Source organism: Eptesicus fuscus, chromosome 20 (assembly GCF_027574615.1).
Source record: "Eptesicus fuscus isolate TK198812 chromosome 20, DD_ASM_mEF_20220401, whole genome shotgun sequence".
NCBI classification, from domain to species: Eukaryota; Metazoa; Chordata; class Mammalia; order Chiroptera; family Vespertilionidae; genus Eptesicus; species Eptesicus fuscus.
The window spans coordinates 27,584,171-27,605,962 of NC_072492.1; the positions used below are offsets into that span (position 1 = coordinate 27,584,171).

General features: G+C 46.1%; 1 long non-coding RNA gene across 1 annotated transcript; it reads right to left on the reverse strand.

Moving 5' to 3' along the window:
* Nucleotides 1-1,312: 1,312 nt before the first annotated feature.
* LOC129147433 (uncharacterized) lies at nt 1,313-8,029 on the reverse strand. The gene is made up of 3 exons (XR_008554791.1): nt 7,968-8,029; nt 3,614-3,728; nt 1,313-1,524 (listed from the first exon to the last, which is right to left on the reverse strand). It is a non-coding gene; the product is annotated as an uncharacterized LOC129147433 (long non-coding RNA).
* Between the last annotated feature and the right edge of the window lie 13,763 nt (nt 8,030-21,792).

The window sequence follows — 21,792 nt, forward strand, 5'->3', positions numbered from 1 at the left end:
TTCTTTGGCTGAAGAATCTGTTTGCACCTCTCCTGGCCATATTTCAGAAGAAAAATGAGCTGAAGTCGCAAGATATAGCTGAGAATGCAGCTTTCCTAAAAATGGAACAGGGTGAAGAAGCCACTGGAGAGAAGATGGATGCATCAGAATCTCCTGGTGAAGATGCAGCAGAGGAAAGTGAGGGCTAAAACCTCCACTGATTGGACCACATCCTCAGCCTTATTTGAGAGACCCTCCCTTTTCCCAGTGGTGGGCGGAGTATAACGTAACCTGTGTCTCTAGGCCAGGACATTCCAGAGACATTGAATCACTAATCAGTGCTGAGTGCCCTGGGCCCCACCCTTTCCTGTTCTCAAAAGGTGTGTTCACTGTTGCATGTGTTGCTATTCTTTCCTTTTGAGACAGCCCGGCTGGGTCCTCCTTCTCCTCTAATCCTGGGTTTTCTACCCTCTTTTGTAATGAATCTTGCTCATTTGTGAGGAATAAACTTCCGCTTTTAACTTGTAAAAAAAAAAAACACAAAAAAAACAAAAACAAATTCCAGTGGCAGCTGGACAGGCTGGCCCAGGACAAACTGAGGCTGGAGGCAGAGTTTGGCAACTTGCAGGGGCTTGTGGAGGACTGAAGAATAAGTGTGAGGATGAGATCAGCAAGCGCACAGAGATGGAGAATGAATTTGTCCTCATCAAGAAGGATGTGGCTGGCCCTGGCCGGTATTCTCAGAGGTTAGAGTGTTCACCCATGGACCAAAGGGTCTTGGGTTCAATTCCCAGTCAAGGGCATGTACCTCGGTTACAGGTTCCCCAGTCCCTGTGGGAGCATGCACAGGAGGTGACCAATCGATGTGTCTCTCTCACATCAATGTTTCTCTCTCTCACTCCCTTCCACTGTCTCTGGAAATCAATGGAAAGAATATCTTCAGGTGAGATTTTTAAAAAAAGAAGAAGAAAGATGTGGATGAAGCTTATATGAGCAAAGCAGAGCTGGAGGCCCTCCTGGAAGGGCTGGATGATCAGATCCCCTTCTCCAGGCAGCTGTATGAAGAGATTCGTGAACTGCAGTCCAGACCTCCCACACATCCATGGTGCTGTCCATGGACAACAACCGCTCCCTGGAGCGGGAGCATCATCGCCGAGGTCAAGGCCCAGTACATGGAGATCCCCAACTGCAGCCGGGCTGAGGCTGAGACCTTGTACCAGATCAAGTATGAGGAGCTGCAGACGTTGGCTGGGAAGCATGGGATGACCTGCATTGCAGGAATACTGAGATTTCTGAGAAGAACCAGAACATTAGTCAACTCCAGGCTGAGATGGAGGGCATCAAAGGCCAGAGGGCTTCCCTGGAGGCCCTGTCACTGTTGGTGAGCAGTATGGGGAGCTGGCCATCAAGGATGCTTGGACCCCACCTCCAAGGGGGGTGGGCACTAAGGGGGTGGACTAGGCCTCGAATGGCAGGACACATGCTGGCTGGCTCCTTGTGCTTCTCAGGGCCGCACTGGCACCTTCAGAGCTCTATTGATTTTTTCTGAAAAAGAAAGAGAAAGAGAGAGAGAGAGAGAGAGAGAGAGAGAGAGAGAGAGAGAGAGAGAGAGAGAGAGAAACATCAATTTGTTGTTCCACTTACTTATGCATTCATTCATTGATTCTTGTATGTACCTGTGCCCTGACTGGAGATTGAACCTACAACTTTGGCATATAGGAGTGACATTCTAATCAACTGAACTCCCCGGTCAAAGCCTTAATTCCTCACCTATCAATAAAAAAGAGACCACTTTTGATAATGAAAAACTCATGGGACTGCCTTTTGTCAGTCCATACATCCCAGCCAAATAAATTGGGAATAAGCAAGCATTTGACTGCCCTTTAGGGAGAAGAAATATAAGCCCCAACTTAAACCTTTGACTGGCAACATAACCAAAGGAGAAAAGGCTTCTTTGGAAAAAGTGGTTATTTACTCAGAACATTCCATAGCGTCAACTATAGTAACCATAGTGAGGATTAGTCTTTTGATCCCCAAGGGCCAAATGCCCGGTACTGAAGAAAAGCCAAGGCTAGCTAAAAATAATAATAAAAATAAAATAAAAAGCCAAGGCTAGAAGACCCCACTCAGTGAGACCCTCTGCATATCTACTGTGACTCCTCACATTCACGCACCCCATCCTGTGCTGCCTCAGATGCGGAGGGAGCCTGAGGCTTCCTCTCTCCATCTCCTCAGGGTGCCCGTGTTCTTGCTGCCATCACAGATGACCATGATGAACACCCACTGCTAACAGGTCCTCATCTGGACATACCCTTCTCCATTTACCCACTGATTCTTTAGCTTGGTCCCTGCTCCCACATATCCCAGCCCACATAACAGAAGGCTGGCTACAGAAAAAAACCACCGTGTCCACCCTTGCTCTTTGCTTATATTTAGGCAGGCCTCTGGGATGTAGACTGAGATTTGCCGGGTTGTGTGCCAATGTGGAATGTTCAATAAATCTATGGAATAACACTTGGGGCCCTAAAATACAGAAGGGAAAAAGCAACTGTTGTCAGATGCCTACTTGGCTTTCATTTCAAGTCATTTCTTTTCTTTTCAGCTTTATTTGGGGAACCATACAAAGCTCCTGACTGCATGCAGGTCAAGTGTACCACTGCGCAGCGGGGTGGTGAGGGTCAGAGGATAGGTAAGGGCTCTGAGAAAGGAGGAACATGGGCTTGCCCAGCACCTAAAACTGGGAGCCAGAGACCTGGACAATAGAGGATAGCACTTAGTACTTCCTGGTCGAGTTTTTCTCACCTGTGAATGGAGATTAAAATGCATGTCCTACCCATCCTTGGGGTGGGAGTAATATAATTGGTCAAAACATTGTTTTGAAAAATAAGCAGCACTGTCTTGATATAAGTAGCACAGCATTATTATTAATGATGTGCCCAGATCACTGACAGAGACCGTATTCAAGCTGTGTAGGCATGAAAGCACATTTTGCAAGTTATCAAGTAGGTGCCAATAACCTAATATGTAGAAAAATACTTAAAAGCAACCAAGTGTCTGGTGGGTAGAAAGCCTGGAGCTTGAAAGCAAGTTTGGAGTTGGACAGTCAAGAGCCCTCCCATCCATGAAAAGGGCTGGGCAGCAGCCTCTGGTGATGGAACTAGAAACTCTCAGGTTCCAAATAAAACTTTCATAAAACAGTATCATTTGTACTCTTTTTATAAAACTGCAAAAAGAAACAAAATGAACATGTATTTTCCTAGCCAGTTTGCTCAGTGGTTAGTGTCAGCCCACAGACTGAAGGGTCCTGGGTTGAATTCCAGTCAAGGGCATGTACCTCAATTGCAGGCTCGATCCCTGGCCCCAGCCGGGGTGCATGTGGGAGGCAACCAATCAATGTGTGTCTCTTACATAGATGTTTCTCTCTTTTCCTCTCTCTCCCCCTCCCGCCCTTCTACTTTCTCTAAAAGTCAATGGAAAAAATATCCTCGTGTGAGGCTTAACAAAAATAATAATGATAATAATAATAATAATGCAGTTACATTATTTGTTTACAATTTTACCATTGATTAAAAATAAAAAATTAAAACAAACTTAAAAATTTTTTAAATTTTATTATCAGGCAATTCTGACTCACCACAATCTGTGTTTGGCAGACATTCAGTGTCAAATGCAGTTTGACTGTCTTGCCTACAGTCTCAATATTATTTTTAAATTGGCAGAGGTAGCAGGCCAAACAGCTAGGTAAAATCCTATAAATGGAAACACAGAGAATTCAATTAGTGGCAAAGGAGTTACTAGAGTAGGTAGAAGAGGTAGGCCACTTGCTACTCTTAACATTGTAAATAAATAGAGAGGAGGACAGACGTGCCCAACAGAAGGGTAAGTATGGCAGGGGGATAGGATGTCTAGAATAAAGGTGCTAAGGATTAGGATTGGGTGACACTAATTCATAGTTTAATTGTATCTCCCTCTCCCAACCCAAAGTCTCACTTTGGGTTGAGAGTCCACAGGAAGAGGAAGACTTCTCAGAAGATTCCGAATAAGTCGCCAACTTATAGAGTCCCTTTCTCAATTCCTAATTGTGAGTGGTAAATATATAAGAAATTACTCTGGGCATAAAAACATTGTGTGGCAGGAGAGATCAACCAAAGGACTTGTATGCATGCATATAAGCCTAACCAATGGACACAGACATCAGCGGGGTGAGGGCATGAGTGGGAGGGAGGGGGAAGCAATGTGGGGATAAGGACACATATGTAATACCTTAATCAAAAAAGGAAAAAACAACAACAACACTGTGTGGCTAAATAACAGGTTGTATTGGTCAAATCTGGGCAATTTAAACATTCAAAAGTAAAATGATAATGCACAACATAATTAAGGAAGAGCATAATGATACTCAAAAAGAAAAGAGGGGAAGCTATTATGGAATAATGCTGCCAGCTAATAAACGTAGAAGGAATAATAGAATTAGAAAATAGTGTCATTTTGTAACCACCAATAATCAATTCAGACACAGATTATCATTGATGCACAGTTGGTAAAAAGTTGAGAGTAGAATCTTCCCTGATCCCAAAGTACCATCCCACAGATTATGTGTTAGTTACCAAGGGGAAAATAACTCTACAATGGAGAGATCTGCACCAAGGGATCAAGTGTAGCCCATTATGGGCCCCTGAAGTGAGGAGGTAGGAAGCATACATCACCTATGTAGTAAACCCTCGATTTTTCAGACCTCGATTTAATGGACTTCAAATTTAACGGACACAATTTCCGATCCATATGTCATATGTGAAAATTAACATCTTGTTAATTTTAAAATGCTTTTAACCAAGATTTGCTTATTATTAAATGAAAAGGTTATTTTTTGTTATTATTTCACTGTTATTTTTAACAAATTTGAGCAAATAGGCCATATTTTGGAAAAAACAATGTAGTCATTTCACAAACATAAATAAATATCACATATCTACAACTATAGTCTACATATTTAAATGCAAGGATCACTGCTTGTAAACATAGGTCTTCGAATGATTAGCACATGATCACACCAAATTGTGTGTGGTAATTGGTTCTGTTGTCTCCTGACGACTTTCTGCAGCAGTGTTTGTTTGTTTGTTTGTTTGTTTGTTTGAATCCTCATCCGAGGATATTTTTCTATTGATTTTTAGAGAGAGTGGAAGAGAGAGGGAAAGACAGAGAGAAACATCCATGTGAGAGGAACACATCTATTGGTTGCCTCCTGCACGAATCCCGACCAGGTCCTAGGCAGGGGAGGAGCCTGCAACTGAGGTACATGCCCTTGACCAGAATCAAATCCTGGGCCCTTCGGTCTGCAGGCCAATGCTCTATCCACTGAGCCAAACTGGCTAGGGCTCAGCAGCAATTTTATCCCATGGCAGCCAATGTTCCCACCTGCGCTAAGCCTGGCCCCAGCCGTGTGCATCTGTTTACTCGCAGTGACTGGTGAATGCAGTATACCTATTCAGTATAAATTTAAAATTATAATAAGACTAGAGGCCCAGTGCACAAAATTCGTGCATTGGTAGGGTCCCTAGTGGCTGCCAGCAGCCAGCTGGGGCCTCCCTCCCTTCCCCCAGCCGCACTGCCCACTGGTCAAACTCCCGGAGGAACTCATGGTCAAGGGGACAATTTGCATACTATGCTTTTATTATATAGGATAGAAAACTTTTCTGTGAAATTAAACTTTTCATACATACTTAATTTTAATTACACAAACGTGTCTACAGAAGTAAAATCAGGTTAACTAATTTGTCAATTTTTTAACATATGCATTCAGAAAACCTACTTTATTATGTAACGGATTTTTTGGCTTTAATGGGCACCCCTCACCCCAATTAGTCTGTCATAGTGAAGTTTTACTGTATTCTTCCCAAAACAGTTTACCTTGAATCTTGCAAACAAATTTAGACTCAGGGACAACATGCGAGACAGCTATCTTAAACACATCAAAAATGCCAGTGTCAGAAAAGACTAAAAAATACAGTGTAGGAAAATGTTTTGGACTATAGGAAACAAAGACTCTACATGTGATGCCTGATCTTTGATTGGATCCTGGATCAAGATTTAAATACTATTATAGGGGGAGGGAATACTACTGGCTTTTGGCCAAGATGGAGTAACTAGGACCAATTTAACCTCCTTCCCTCCCTTCCACTCGCTCTCTGAAAAACAATGGGGGAGGGAGGAATAATCCAATAAAATAAAATAATAAAAGCTGTTAAATTCCTGAGGTTGTTTCAACCACTAACTCTGTGGATTACTGAATCTTTGCCTTTAGATTTGTCCTCTTCCCTCAGCAACAACTTACCTATTCAGTTTATATACACATTTTTCGGGAAGGTCAGGAAAAGAAAGATACCCGTCTGCCCCATTTCCACTCAACCAGAAGCCTTCCTTCCCAACTGCTGTACGTGCACCTGTTATACTGCCATCATTCTCATCATCCAGGACAGAAATTTCCCAGGGTCTTATTTTATTCTTTTCTCTACATCCCACCTCCCAACTCCCGTCAGTTACTAAATCTTGTCAGTTCTGCCTTTATAGTGTCCCCAGGATTTTCTTTCTACTCCTGTCACAACCGCTGTGGTCCAACGACTTCTCACTTTATTCTTAGATTTTGCTAGAGCATTCTATTTGGTCTCCCTGAATCAAACTTCCCACTCTAGATCGCTCTGCATATGGAATCTAAAATAATCATGTTAATCATCTCTCTCTCTCATTTGAAAACTTTCAGTGGCTCTCCCTATTTCAGTGTAACTTTCACACTCTTAACAGGTTTTCATAATCATACTAGAGGCCCGGTGCACCGATTCATGCACCATTGGGGTCCCTCAGCCTGGCCTATGGGATCAGGACAAAACTGGCTCTCAGACATCCCCCAAGGGGTCCTGGATTGTGAGAGTGAGAGGGTGCAGGCCAGGCAGAGGGACCCCACTAGTGCACCATTGGGGCTGCGGAGGGACTGCGGGAAGGCTCCGGGGCGAGTCCAGCCTGTCTCACCCAGTCCTACTAGGCCAGACCCCAGCAGCAAGCTGACCTATCAGTCGGAGCAACTGCCCCAGTGAGTGCATGTCATAACGACTGGTCAAATGGTGAACTGGTCGGACACTTAGCATTATTAGGCTTTTATACATATAGATTTGTCACTGCTTCCTAAACCAATTCTTTACAGCCAGACTGGTCTATTAAGCCCTGATCACTCCTTCAGCCATGCTTTTGCCTACACTGCACTCACTGGTTTTTCTCTATTTAACAAATCATAGACTCCCTTTAAGTACCAGCTAAAGTTCTAGCTTATTCATGCAGCTTTCTCTGACTCCCACACCCCAGTGACTACAGGTTCTGGTGAATTATAATATCTCTTTTAGTACTTAATTATATATAACCTCCCCTTTTATGCATATTCCCTTACTTCCCACCTATCATTGTTATGTTATTTGGATGATGTCATATTTCTGTAGCTTCTACAGCACTTAGCCCTGGATTGGGCACAAAATGGGTGATATATATATAGAAAGTCAGGGGGCAAAGATGAGTTCTGGACATAACTCAGGGATCCAATAATAATAATAGCTGACACATATATATGTTTGGCAGTGATATGTGCTTTACATATATTAACTCGTCAAAATCTCACAACAATCCTATGTGGTGGTACCTATATAATCTTCATTTTACAGATGAGGAAATTGAATCCCAACGCTAATAAAAGACATACTTAAGTGCAAACCCAGTCACTCTAGACTCTCTACTCTTAACCACTTTGTTGTATCATCGCCAATAAGGTGAGAAGAGGGCCGTGTTGCTTTAAAGAGGATGGATCAAAAGGGGGAGAAGAGTAGAAGTTAAGGGATGAAATGACAGGGCTAAAAATATGGATAAGGAAAAATAATATGGGTAAATACAATTGGGTCAGATGACTCTGGTTGCAGTGTTATGGTAACTTCCAGGTGGGTGCTCTCTACCTGCTCTCCAGGTGGAAGTGTGAGTCACTTCAGGGCGCTTAGGAGAAGGAGCTGTAGTCAGGAGCTTCCCAACTAGGCAGCTCCGCTCTGTTGATGGTCCGCTCCGATCTGCCCTGCTCCGCGCTGGTCTGCCCGCTTCCCTCCAGCGAGACCTCGCCAGTGTCCTCGGATCCAACCGCTCCAGTTTTCTGTTGAAAATGCGTTCTCCCAGCCAGAGCGCGACTGGCTCCGCTAAAAGTCCCGCCCCTACTCCCTGATTGGTATGTTCCTGTGCCCCTGATTAGTCCAAAGGCACTATCCTGATTGGTCAGAATAGATCGCTCTGATTGGTCAGAACTGCACAGCTGATTGGATGAGGAAAGCTTCAGTCCTATTGGTTGGAATGGTACGCCAGGAAACCTTTCGAAGGGTTAGCTCTACCGGCAGGAGCACAATGCAGACAGGTAGTTCACCTTTGCTCGTAGGCAGGCTAGTGCAAAGGCAGGATGAGGTGGCAGAGACGCTGGGACCATCCTCCTCCATGCCTTGCACAGCTGCAAGACCCCCAGGCCTCACTGCTCTGAGCGGCCACAAGGCCCCGCCTCCACTGTGTATGCATCCATCTTGTGGCGGACATCCTGTGGTGGCCATCCTGTAGTGGCCATCGTGTGGCAATGTCAAGCTCAAGGGCGGGAGGTGCACCCAGGATTTTATTAGTATAGTTAGTTAATAAAGCAGGTATTTGAAATGCGTAATTTCATAGCTAACTCTAGCCATGAGGTGTAATTAAAGTGTAAATAGCCAAGTATTTATATGTAAATAACAAGGGCCTTGGCAATAAAAGCAGGGCTGAAGCTGGAACCCCTGGGGAACCAATTCTTCCTCAAGCAGCAGTGTGGTCCAACCAGAGTGAAGAGGTCTTCTCTCCCTTGATTCCCCAATACACTCAGTCCCTGAGAACTGGAAGACACACCCTCTCCCAGGGGTATAGGTTATTCTGGTGCTCTGTTCCCCTGGCTCACCAGTTATTTATAACATGTTTGACCTCCTATCCATAGAGGATCATTCACTTTCACCCCTCTCAACAGGTCTTGGGGTTGTCAGAATATTTGGATCCCTGAGCCTACTCGTGCTCCCAAGCTTTTAAGATCATGCACAAATGTGTGCCCTGTCCTGGAGTAGCAGGTTCTTCACCCTTAAAAGCTAGTGTAAAATTCACAGGTTTTGTGGTTTTTTTTTTTTTTTTAAATTAAAAAACCACTAAGCACGGCCAGTGTGACTCAGATGGTTAGACCTCGTCTCATATACCAGGAGGTCCATGGTTGGGTTTACAGGTCAGGGCACATGTCAGGGTAGTAGAGGAGCATCTGAACAGTGTTTCTCTCTCTTTCCCTTCCTCTCTCTGAAATCAAGAAAAATAATAAAGAATCGAGTCTTTTTAAAAGCAACAACTGAACCCCCTCTAAACCGTTGGATAACTACCAGGGAGTTGCTGGAGATATAGGGTAAAGAAAAATGTGTGAGCAGTAACTGCCCAAGACTTCCCTCCTCAGGACTTTATTTCAGGAAACATACAGGTGGGGCTACTTCTCCATTCACTTGTCCTGCCTCAGGCTCTGTGGCCCCCACCGAGGGTCAAGTGTGTGCTCCTCAGTTCCCTCCAGCTCAGCCCAGCAGCAAACCTACCTACTTCCTTCTGTGTCCAACACAGATCCTTGGCTGCATGAGGCCAAGTGATAATGGTTCCTGCACTCCTACAAAGAGAGGAGACTCATTACTAAATCACATTAAGTCATTAGAAAATGCCTGAGTAAAAGAAATTCTGAGTGAACAAGATTTAATAATTGACCTAAATGACCACAGATAAATGCTGGTGGCTTAGCAATATGAGATGCAGAATGGTGCCAACCGCACACAGGACAATAGCACAGCGTCTCCCAGTGGAGCAGTGGGACTGGGAAGCAGCCCAGCACGTTTTGTGGCAGGAGAGAGCAGGGGAAATATAGAATTCATATCTGTCTGTTTTCTAGGGCTTTTGCTGGAGAAAGCAGCCTTTGGCTAAGGGATACATTTAGACCCCTCAATGCCACATACAAGCAAAACATGGAACAGAAGCTACATGAGGACTGTCTGATGAGGATGAAATTTTCAATAAGAATGAAGGGTAAAGGGGGACAATTTGGATTCTTATCTAAAACTAGGGGCCTGGTGCATGAAATTCGTGCACTGGGGAGAGGTCCCTCAGTCCAGCCTGCCTCCTCTCACATACTGGGAGCCCTCAGGGGATGTCCTACAGATGGCTTAAGCCTACACCCCATTGGGAGTGGACCTAAGCCAAAGTCTGGCCTCCCTTTGCTTGAGGCAACTGGGCTGATAAGCGGAAGGTGCCAGCCCCATCACCCCTCTGCTACAGCCACTGCCAGTCACCGAAGCCGCCCAGGTATTTTCATCAACACAGACCCCAGTCCCTTCACCATGAAAAAATGACAACTTTCTTTAAGCATTTTCAAGATGTGTCTTTCATAGGATATGACATTTCTTTATTTTTCTTTTTATCCTCACCCGAGGATATCTTTCCATTGATATTTTCCCCTTCCCTCTGATCCCAAGCTCAGTCCCTTCCCAAGCCATAAGCCTCCACCCTAGGTTTAGGCTTGGGAAGAGCCTCCCCCACCGCCTCACCTCCAATCGCAGGCTTGGCCCCTTCCTAAGCCTAAAGCCTCCACTGCAGGCTTTAGGCTTGGGAAGGGGTCCCCCCCAAAAACCTCCAATCACAGGCTCAACACCTCCCCAAGCTTAAAGCTTCTGCCCAGGTTTAGGCTTGAGAAGAGGTTCCCCCCAGGACCTCCCCAAGTCTAAAGCCTCCGCCCCAGGTTTAGGCTTGGGAAGGGGACCCCCACCCCTCTGATCGCAGGCTTGGCCCCTTCCTAAACCTAAAGCCTCCACCTGATGGCCGGCTGGGAGTGACCTGGGTGCCAAGGAGGTTCCTGGACCCAGGTATGTATGCAAATTAACCACCATATTGGTTGGGTTAATTTGTATACTCGCTCTGATTGGCTGTGGGCATAGCAAAGGTACGGTCAATTTACATCTTCCTCTATTATTAGGTAAGATGGTTAGGTAGGGTTCTAGGCAGAGTGAAAGGGCCTCCAGTTCCTCTGTGGTTAATTAGTTTGCTGATGCTGTTCTCTCAGTGCCTGCCCAAGTTGCCTCCCAAATTTCCTTATTGAGAATGAAAACAAGTGTTTCTCTCTGTGTTGACCAGTGAGCCAGCAAATATATAGTGTGTTTAAGGCACAGTCTGGGAATGGGGATCAGTGAGGTGAGGGGAATCCAGGAGGTGAGGAGAAAGAAATGGGATAGTCCTGGAGACTCATTTCCTGTCCCCTTTCAGTAGCTCAGCAGATAGCTAGCTCAGCAGGTACCAGTGAGTAATGGAAAAATAGAGTCCCCTTTTCTGATGAGATCATTTCTTTCATCAAGCAGCTTCCATGTTGGTAAAAATGCTCCCAGCCTCACCATCCCTTATAAGTGTGATGCATTCCATGCAGGCTCCCTCTCTACAGGAGCTCTCACCAAGGGACACATGGTCCAACTAAGTTTAGCCTAATCTCCTTCTATGGAAATGTGGGGCTTGAGTAAATTGTTTTGTTCTTTTAAATGTGTTTAAAAAGATATTTTAAAATGTGAGAGGGTAGGGAAAGGAGGGAGAGAGAAACATTGATATGAGAGCAAAATATTGATTGCATACCCCCTGCTGGGGATGGAGCCTGCAACCCAGAGATGTGCCCTGACCAGAAATCAATCTGACAAACTTTGGGTGTAGGGGAGAACATACAACTCACAGAGCCACTCTGGCCAGGGCTCCACGCCCCCCCTCCCCCAACACCAAAACACTATATTGAACATTGGCCCTCTTTACATGCTGGGTTCAAGGAATTTTGTGCCCACAAAAATGTATAGGCGCTTAGCGTGAATGATATTACACAGAGGAAGACTTGGAGCCTGGAGTCAAGTCCCCAACCATTATAAGGGCATCATTGGTTAATATACGAGCTCAAAGGGCCTCAAGTCTGTCTCACTGAACTCCTGTATCACAGTGTATTAGGCCTCAGTTCCTCCCCATATGAACCTGTCTACAGGTTTATATGGATTTACTTGTATATACGTAGACTCTGGAAAGATACACAAAGACTGGTGACGTTAGGTGTTTTGGGTGAAGAAATTGGATGGCTGTTGGATAGAAGTGGAAGAGTGACTTCTGTACTTTTTGCATTTTTCTTACTTAAAAAATTGTGGTAAAATGCCCATACGATAAAACTGACCATCTTAACCCTTTTAAAAAATGTTTTTATTGATTTCAGAGAGCAATGGAGAGGGAGAGATAGAAATATCAATGAAGAGAGAATTAGTGATCAGCTGCTTCTGGAACACCCCCTACTGGGGATTGAGCCCACAACCTAGGCATGTGCCATGACTGGGCATTGAACTGTGACCTCTTGATTGATTGATGATAGACTTTCAACCACTGAACCACACCATCTTAACAATTTTTTAGTGTACAGGTCTGTGACATTAAGTACATTCACAGTGTTGTGCAATGATCACCACCATCCCTCTCCAGAACATTTTCATCTTGCAAAACTGAAACTCTACCCATTCCTGCTCTCCAGTCCCTGGCAACCACCACTCTACCTTCTAGTCCTGTGAATTTGACCACTCTGACACCTTATACAAATGGGATCATACGGTATTTGCCTTTATGTCTGACTTTTTTTTCACATAGCATAGTGTCCTCAAAGTTCATATTGCAGAAAGTGGGAGCACTGAATAATATTCCAGTGAACATTTCATATTTTGTTTATTCTGTGTTCCCTTGTTACCTTTGCTTCCACCTTTTTGCTATTGTGAAGAATGTTGCCATGAATATGGGGGGTACAAATATCTCTTCGAGATCCTCGTATCTTTACATTTTTAAAGCATATGAATGTGCTGCTTACTTGAACAAACAATAAATTAAAAATCCAAAGAATGAAATACAAATCAATAGGAATGTAAGTTGTATTTTTTTCTCCAACATCCTTTCAAAGCCCCTAGGCAGCCCTTGAGCCTCCAAAGGATCATTTTACTTGGGGGTGAGGATGGAGTCTGGAAGGACAAAAAGGGTGTGTATCTCCCCCACACCACAGCCCTGTAGGGTAACAGCTGGGGACCCCAAGGGGCCTGCAGGGAGGGTCCAGTGCAGCATTGTCCTTGCCTGCCTGCTGCCCACGCCCTGCCATACCATTGGCCTGGACACATCCCTGTGCGCTGCCTGCTGCACTGCCAGTGACTTAAGGCCCAGGCAACCCGGGAATGCCTGGCTTTGCCCTGGAGCCCTGTAGCTGCTGGTGTTCTGAGTTAGAAACTCCTTTGCTTCCTCTGCTCCAAACAGCCCCAGCGCTGGAGGGAGAGAGGTTTGGAACAGAAACCAAGGCTTCCCACAATTGCTTCTGACAGTTTTACCTCCCACATAAGTCAAGGCTGATAGATATTCCACCTTTACCCAGTGCTCTTGCTATAACATCAATCACAAAGCATCAGGTCACCTTCTTTACACCTTTCAATGCATCTCACTGTAGAATTTACCCAAGTGTCTATGAGCCTTTCCTGATCTGGCTGCTGGCTTCCTCTTCTACCTGGTCCGCTCCCCTCTCCACCTCACCCCACTGAACATTTCAGTTCTCCAGCTAAAGAAGCGCCTTCTGAATAGAAGAGGAGTTACCAAGATGGCGGCATAGTTAAACAACTAATCTGCTGCCTCACACAACAATTTTAAAAATACAACTAAAAGACAAAAACGTCTACCACCCAGAACCACGGGAAAGCTGGCTGAGTGGAAGATTTACAACTAAGAAGAGAAAGGAGCACAATCGCTGAAAAGCTGAGGTACGGAGGCACGCGAATCGGGCCGGCGGCAGGCGGCTGGGTGCGCGGCTTTTCTTCAACCCGCAGGGAGACAAGCTCCCGATCACCCTGAAATCCAGTTTCTGGGGACACTCGGGGGACCCAGGCACCTACGGGGAGAAGCTGGACTCTCGGCCATCGGGTCGGAAAGTGAGAGTGACTTTGTTGCAGAGGTGCGCCCAGCAATCATTGTTTACTGCGCTGGAGCACAGGGCGCAGGGACTTGGAAAAGTGGAAAGGCAGAGACAGCTGATGGCAGCCACCGCCGTTGGCCACACGCCCCAGCCTAGTGCCGCTCTGAGACCCCGCCCAGCCCTGAGGCCCCGCCCCGCACATTCTACAAACCCGCCCAGGCTCCACACAGCGGCTTTTGCATATAAATGGCCTGTTCTGGGGCAGCGCAACCAAATGAACTGCAGCTCCAGTCAGACTGCTCCAAAACCGCCCAAGCAAAGGAGGAGAAAACTAGCCCTTGCTGTAGCTCCTGCTGGGGGACACACAGTACACAAGGGTACACCAAGAGTGTCCACCTCAAGTAACTGGGAGGCTGACCCGTTGAACCAATAGGACACCTAGTACACAAAACTACCCTACCAACTTAGGGAAGCAGAGAATATGAGAAGGCAAGGAAACAGATCACAAACCAAAGAAATGGAGGAGAACAAGCGACTGGACATAGAGTTCAAAACCACGGTTATAAGGTTTTTCAAGAATTTCATGGAAAAGGCCGATAAATTCAATGAGGACCAACTAGAAATTAAACATACACTGACTGAGATAAAAAATATTATACAGAGACCCAAAAGCAGACTAGAGGATTGCAAGAATCAACTCAAAGATTTGGAATACAAAGAGGCCAAGGACACTCCTCCAGAGAAGCATGAAGAGAAGAGAATTCAGAAAGTTGAAGATAGTGTAAGAAGCCTCTGGGACAACTTCAAGCGAACCAACATCAGAATTATGGGGGTACCAGAAGAAGAGAGAGAGCAAGACGCTGAAAACCTATTTGAAGAAATAATGAACGAAAACTTCCCCCACCTGGTGAAAGAAATAGACTTACAAGTCCAGGAAGTGCACAGAACCCCAAACAAAAGGAATCCAAAGAGGACCACACCAAGACACATCATAATTAAAATGCCAAGAGCAAAAGACAAAGAGAGAATCTTACAAGCAGCAAGAGAAAAACAGTTAGTTACCTACAAGGGAGCTCCCATACGATTATCAGCTAATTTCTCAACAGAAACCATGCAGGCCAGTCGGGAGTGGCAAGAAATATTCAAAGTGATGAATAGCAGGAACCTACAACCAAGACTACTCTACCGAGCAAAGCTATCATTCAGAATTGAAGGGCAGATAAAGAGCTTCACAGATAAGAAAAAGCTAAAGGAGTTCATCACCACCAAACCAGCATTATATGAAATGCTGAAAGGTATTCTTTAAAAAGAGGAAAAAGAAGAAGAAAGATAAAAATTATGAACAACAAATACATATCTATCAACAAGTGAATCTAAAAGTCAAGTGAATTAAAAATCTGAGGAACAGAATAAACTGGTGAACTTAATAGAATCAGGCATAGAATGGGAGTGGATTGATAATTCTCAGGGGGAAAGGGGTGTCTGTGTGGGGAGTATGGGAAGAGACTGGACAAAAATCATACACCTATGGATAAGGACAGCGGGGGGGGGGGGGGGTAAGGGCAGAGGGGGGGTGGGAACTGGGTGGTGGGGCGATATGTGGGGAAAAAGGAGAAACAATTGTAATCTGAACAATAAAGATTCATTAAAAAAAATAAAAATAAAATAAAAATCTTTAATAAAAAAAATAAAAATAAAAAATAAAGAAGCGCCTTCTGCTCCTCCAGTGCCCCGGGCACTGTCCCACCCCAGCACCTTGGCACTTGCTGGGCACTAGGCCTGTCGTGCTTTCCATGGCTGGTGCCTTCTCAGATGGCATCTTCTTGGAGACCCCTCCCTACCGCACACCCAGGACAGCCCTCCAGCCACTGCAGTCACCACCCGCCCGCCTCACCTCACTCTGTTTGCCATGTCTTCACCGAATTTATAATCCAGGGTTACCTTGTCCGTGTGTATTACCTATTTCTGTAAGGGCTCTGCTCTGCAGCGGGGTTGGCAGTGAGTGAAGGGGGGATTCAGCGGTTGGAGGGAGAACTGAGGAGGGGCCCCGCGCCAGGATGACCCCGCGAGGACCAACGCCTGACTCACGGCCAACGGATTACATCTTTAGTGGTCCTTTCTCAGAGTCAGGAAATCTAAAACTTTCTAAAAATCCAGTAATTAGTGCCACCTACCTAGCACTCCATAGTCTTTTTGGGGATGGTGGGGCTGCAGAAATGAATAGAGATGCAAGGATTTCCGGAGTGGGCGGGGCCAAGGAGAGGTCAGGCTGGCCCCGCCCCTCGCTCTAGCCTTGCTGCTCAACTGTCAGCAACTGTAGAATGGAATCCCGTGGACATAACACACCCTGCGGGGGTGGGAGCTGAGCCCTGCACGCAGGGCCGGGCCTGGCCAGGGTGGAGGGAGCGATGGGGACACGGCTTCCCGGAGGCGGGGAGGCCCGGAGTCCAGCCTCAGCACCTCAGCCGCCCCATCTCCTGTGAGCGGGGCCTGTGCTCACAGGGGACCTGGGCACTCAGCCAGCCCAACTGCTTTGGGAGAGAACTCCCCTCAGCCAGCACAGGTTGCTCCTCCTGCTTCTCAAATGTTAGGATTTCAGAGAAAGTCGTTCGGGAAATGAACCCCCTCCGCAGTTGCCTTGGGGAATAGAAGGGAATGGGCGGTTTTGTTTTCCGGGTGACATTTCACTTAAAGGTCAGGGGAGCGCCCTCAGCGTCCTCAGGGTTCTCCCAGCCTGGCCTTCCCAAGGCTGCAGGGCGCCCACTCCTGTGCCGTCATGGAGGGTCACCCTGTCAGCCAGGGATGCCCACGGAGCCCAAAAGGCCTGAAACCAGAGCAGCTTTTCCCGGAATCTGCAGGGAAGCTGGGCGCAGGTGTACCCCTCCCAGCTCCCCCGGATGAAGCACTGAGTCAGGAAGAACAGGCTGGCATTTGCAGGCACTCTGGCTCACAGAAGGCATACCGATGGGTCACTACACCCATCCGCTGTTCCCATTTTTTAATTTTTATTATTTGTGTTTTAGATAAACTTAAACTCAGGAGGGTGAAGGGACTTACTTAAGGTTCATGACAATAACTGTGGAAGCTCGAGGTCAAAACCAAGTTTAATGATGTTAAAGCTCATGTCATTTTATGCTGCCTCTTAATTTAAGAAATGTTCTCGCCGAAACCGGTTTGGCTCAGTGGATAGAGCGTCGGCCTGCGGACTCAAGGGTCCCAGGTTCGATTCCGGTCAAGGGCATGTACCTTGGTTGCGGGCACATCCCCAGTTGGGGGTGTGCAAGAGGCAGCTGATCGATGTTTCTAACTCTCTATCCCTCTCTCTTCCTCTCTGTAAAAAATCAATAAAATATATTAAAAAAAAAAAAAGAAATGTTCTCATGAAGAATCTTGCTTGCTTTACTATTATGTGGTTTTAAAAAAATATGTGCTTGCCCTTACCTGTTTGGCTCAATGGATAGGGCATCAGCCTGAGGACTCAAGGGTCCCAGGTTCCATTCCGGTCAAGGGCATTGATAGATCCTCCCTTCCCCCAACTGATGGACGGAGCATGATGTAAACTCTACCTGCAGCCGGACATTCCTGAACACCTTATATGGACTGTACATTGAACCACCAATCAGCACCTGCCATATAAGTCCCCAATTCCTAAACCCCTGGGCCCCTAACCATGTGCCTTACATGAAACCACCAATCAGCCTGGGCTGAGTGCCCTAAGCCCCATCCCCTCTTTTCCTCCCCTTAAAAGGCACTCTCACCCCGGCAAGCTCTCTCTCTCTCTCTCAAGCTCTCGAGATCTCTCTCTCTCTCTCCCTTTCCCCCTCTGGAAGGCGGCTGGCAGGGTGATCTCCAATAGAGCCTGTGTCCTGGTATCCCATGGTCTCCAGCACTGTTTTATCTTTCAGACATGTACCTTTGTTGCGGACACATCTCCAGAATGGGGTGTAGGGGAGGCAACTCGTTGATGTTTCTCTCTCATTGATGTTTCTAACTCTCTATCCCTCTCCCTTCCTCTCTGTGAAAAATCAATAAGATATATTTTAAAAAATAAAATACGTGTGCTTGAGAAAATCTTTCATGAGTTTTAAAGTAAAGGATGCTTTATCATCGTCTTCACTCTCAAACTGCCTATTCAGAACTCCAGTTCCGCAAAAATGTTTAAACATTCTTTAATGCATTGTAGAAACCTTATGCCAACTAAAATGCTGTCGCATGTTACTCTCTCAGAACCCCAGAAGTATAGTTAACTACCAGGTATGTGCCTCAATTTAAACTTCATTCTTTTTTCATGGACCATTTATTATTATTATTATTATTATTATTATTATTAGCCATGATTATTTTTAAAAATCTTTATTGTTGAAAGCATTACATATGTCCTCCTTTCCCCCCATGGACCCCTTCTAGCAGCCCCCTCCCCCACCCCAGGCCTTCACCACCCTATTGTCTCTGTCCATGGGTTAAGCATATATGCATGCAAGTCTTTGGTTGATCTCTTCCCACTCACCCAACCTCTCATGGACCATTTTAATGCCTCTGAATGAGTGAGGGAGGCTTAGATTTCCCAAAGGTTTTACTTTATAATTACGTCTCCATATGCCTCTCTGATTGACTTCATGATCTGGCTTTTTGCTGACCTTGCTACCTATTCTTACCCATATTCCTTCCTCACTGACTTAAACTCTGCTGAATCTGAGAACTCTCCTCAGATGTGACTCAGGTAGACCACCTTCACTTGTGTACCCTGCACAGCACCTTCTTCAATCCTGTCATTAAAAGAGATGATCAGCAGGCATTAATTTGCAGACTCTGATCTACCTTGTTCTAACCTGCAACCATATCACACAGCCACTCAGATATTATAGATACTGGAAAGATTAGGAAACAATTACTTGGTACCCGTTGTGAGTAATACGTTTCCTCCCCTCTCAATTGAACATTAAGACCATTCCATAAGCTTTAGGTATTGAGATGTTCACAGTATAAAGGCCATCACTGACAGAGTAATGAAGGAAATGTCCCACAAGTTAATATATAGTTGAGAAAAGAGGGCATTCATATTAGATTTATTTAATTTAGGGCCTTAATAGTTAGTGATTATGTGTACATTTATATTTTGGCAAGTATACATGATTAATTTCATAAAGTCAGAAAATGAATAATATCTTGAAATCAAGGAAAGGCCTAAGGCATCAGAGAGACTGTTTTTTTCAGTAGCATGATGGATAATGGTTGCCAGCAAGAAGTGTGGCCAGGTTATCCAAGGTGACAACTGTCTCTACTCCCCAGGGGCCAGAGAGCTTCTGAAGCTTCCTTGTCCAGAACTGCTTCACGGATTCACTGTACAGGCTAGCCTTCCCTGCAGCAGTCAGCGTGTAAAAATTTGTCTTCAGTGCTCCTTGTTAGCAGGCAGCTTCAGTTGGAAAAAGTAATTTCATTTTCACATTTGCTCATTTCACTCATTCAGTCAATCAACACATCATCAACTTTCTATCATATGCCAAGAACTGAGTTTGACGGAGAGAAGAGTTAATGGCTCGCTATGATGTGCGCTGACTACCAAAGGGCATCTTGGAACATAGGAAGGTCCTGGCTGGCAGCCAGGGAAGGGAGGGCCCCTCAGCAGCTGCTAGGGACCCTACCTGTGCACTAATTTCGAGTACTGGGCCCCTAGTGTAAAACAATAAAACGTATGTTTGCAAATTAATATTAAAAGGCAAATACCCATAAGAGCAATGGGGAGGCCTCAGTCTAGCAGCATGCACATTTCCCGCTAGTGCATCTCTGAGGCTCATTCAGTTCCAGGCTCCTCAGAGGTGCAGCTCACATGACCATGCTGGCTGCTCCAGGCCTGTGAAACCTGTTGCTTGGCAACCATTGGTTCCAGCAGTCACCTAGAAACAGGGAGGAAAGGAGTTGGAGCTTCCAGGAGGTCCAGAGTGAGGCCCCAGCAATTCGAATGGGCCTTATTCCTCCCCGCACAGGCCGGCCACTCCCGTCCAGTCCAGGGAGTTTCCACTTGAAGAGTCCCTGGGGGGCGGGGGCGGGAGGGGCAGGCCGTCCTAGCAGCTCTGGCCCCGCCCACGCCCACGTGAGGACCCATCAGGGGCTCTGCTCCCGACCTCTGGACACCTGGGCACCACAAGGAGGCGGCGGGGGCAGTAGTAACCGAGGTAGCAGCCGCCAGCTCCTTCCCACCCTCACCCCCACCCCACCCCGAGCGCCTGGGGCCATAAGGGGTACCTGGCTCAGACCCACGTGGTGTGTGGTGTACACTGACCCTGAAGGAGAAGTGGAGGAGGAGGAGGACGGCCACGCAGAGGAGACCCTGGATTCTGAGGACGCTGAGGAAGAGGAGGGGGAGAGGTCCAGGAGGACTCCCTTTATCCGGAGGAGAGGGAAGAGGAGGACGCGGCCAGTGACTGCAGGGAAAGCAGCTTCAGGAGGCTCAGCACCTACAGCAGCTCTCCAGGTGCCCACCCCGCCCCTGGCTGCGGGCTCCCTCCCCACCTCCCTGCCCTCGCCCCTCGGGCTCCCAAACCCTAACCCTAACCCTAACCTCCACTTCCCCCCACAGAGGGCAAATGCCAGGGCACATCAAGTGACACACACACACACACACACACACACACACCACAAACACAACACAACAGCCCACCTAGATTTACCAGCTGAAAGAGGCGCATGCTTAATGGAGATTGCTTTGTGGCAGTTTGCAGGCCACATACTGGCTGGCTCTTTCTCTGCCCCCAACCCTCCCATTTTCCTCTTCAAAATTTGCCCAGTGCAGTATCTCCACAAGGCAGGATCAAAACTTTGGCACATGGATCCATTGCGTTCATTTGTTCTCCCCTTGTGTTGGATTGTTTTTCTTGTCTTTACATCTTTTTTGGGGGGGGGGGGATTGAAACCTCTTGTTTTGCAGACCTCTCTGTATTTCTAATGTGGTTTCTTTTAGATTTTTATTATATATCTGTTCTTTAAAAGGGGTTTGAGGCCGGAGCCGATTTGGCTCAGTGAATAGAGCGTCAGCCTGTGGACTGAAAGGTCCCAGGTTCGATTCCGGTCAAGGGCATGTACCTTGGTTGCCAGTACTTCCCCGGTGGAGGGTGTGCAGGAGGCAGCTGGTCTATGTTTCTCTCTCATCGATGTTTCTGGTTTTCTATCCCTCTCCCTTCCTCTCTGTAAAAAATCAATAAAATATATTAAAAAAAAGAGTTGATAAAAAAAAAAGGGATTTGAGGATTTTTCTCTCTCTCTCTCTCCCCCTAGTTGTACCCCATCTGTGTGGTTTTAAAATTATGTTGAGGAAATGGATCCGTTTGCGTTATGTACACCTAAGTAATATTCAAACCTGTAGAGAATTTTTGTAAGATTATTTGATCCAAACTGACAATTGCTGGGAAGCAATATCTCAAAGCATTGAGAAAATGCTCCAGAGAATGGCAGTTTTGCACCTTATTTTATACATTATAATCAAAATAAGACTTACATGGATTAAATCCATTGGTGATAGATTAGCGAGGTGGGAGACAGCCAGCAAAGCAGGGAAACCCCTGGGATTGAATAAAAAGTAAAGTGATAGACACATATTTCTTTTGCATCGGTGGGTACAGGACAGTTAACAGTCAGCAATTAATCCAATAACAATGAGGGGATTTGTGGTCTCCCCTCTGATGTGGTACCTGTGCTTTGAGGGGTCTAGAAAAAGGAAATTACTTTGACATTCCAAAGGAATGCTATGGTAGATGCAAAAAGACAACACA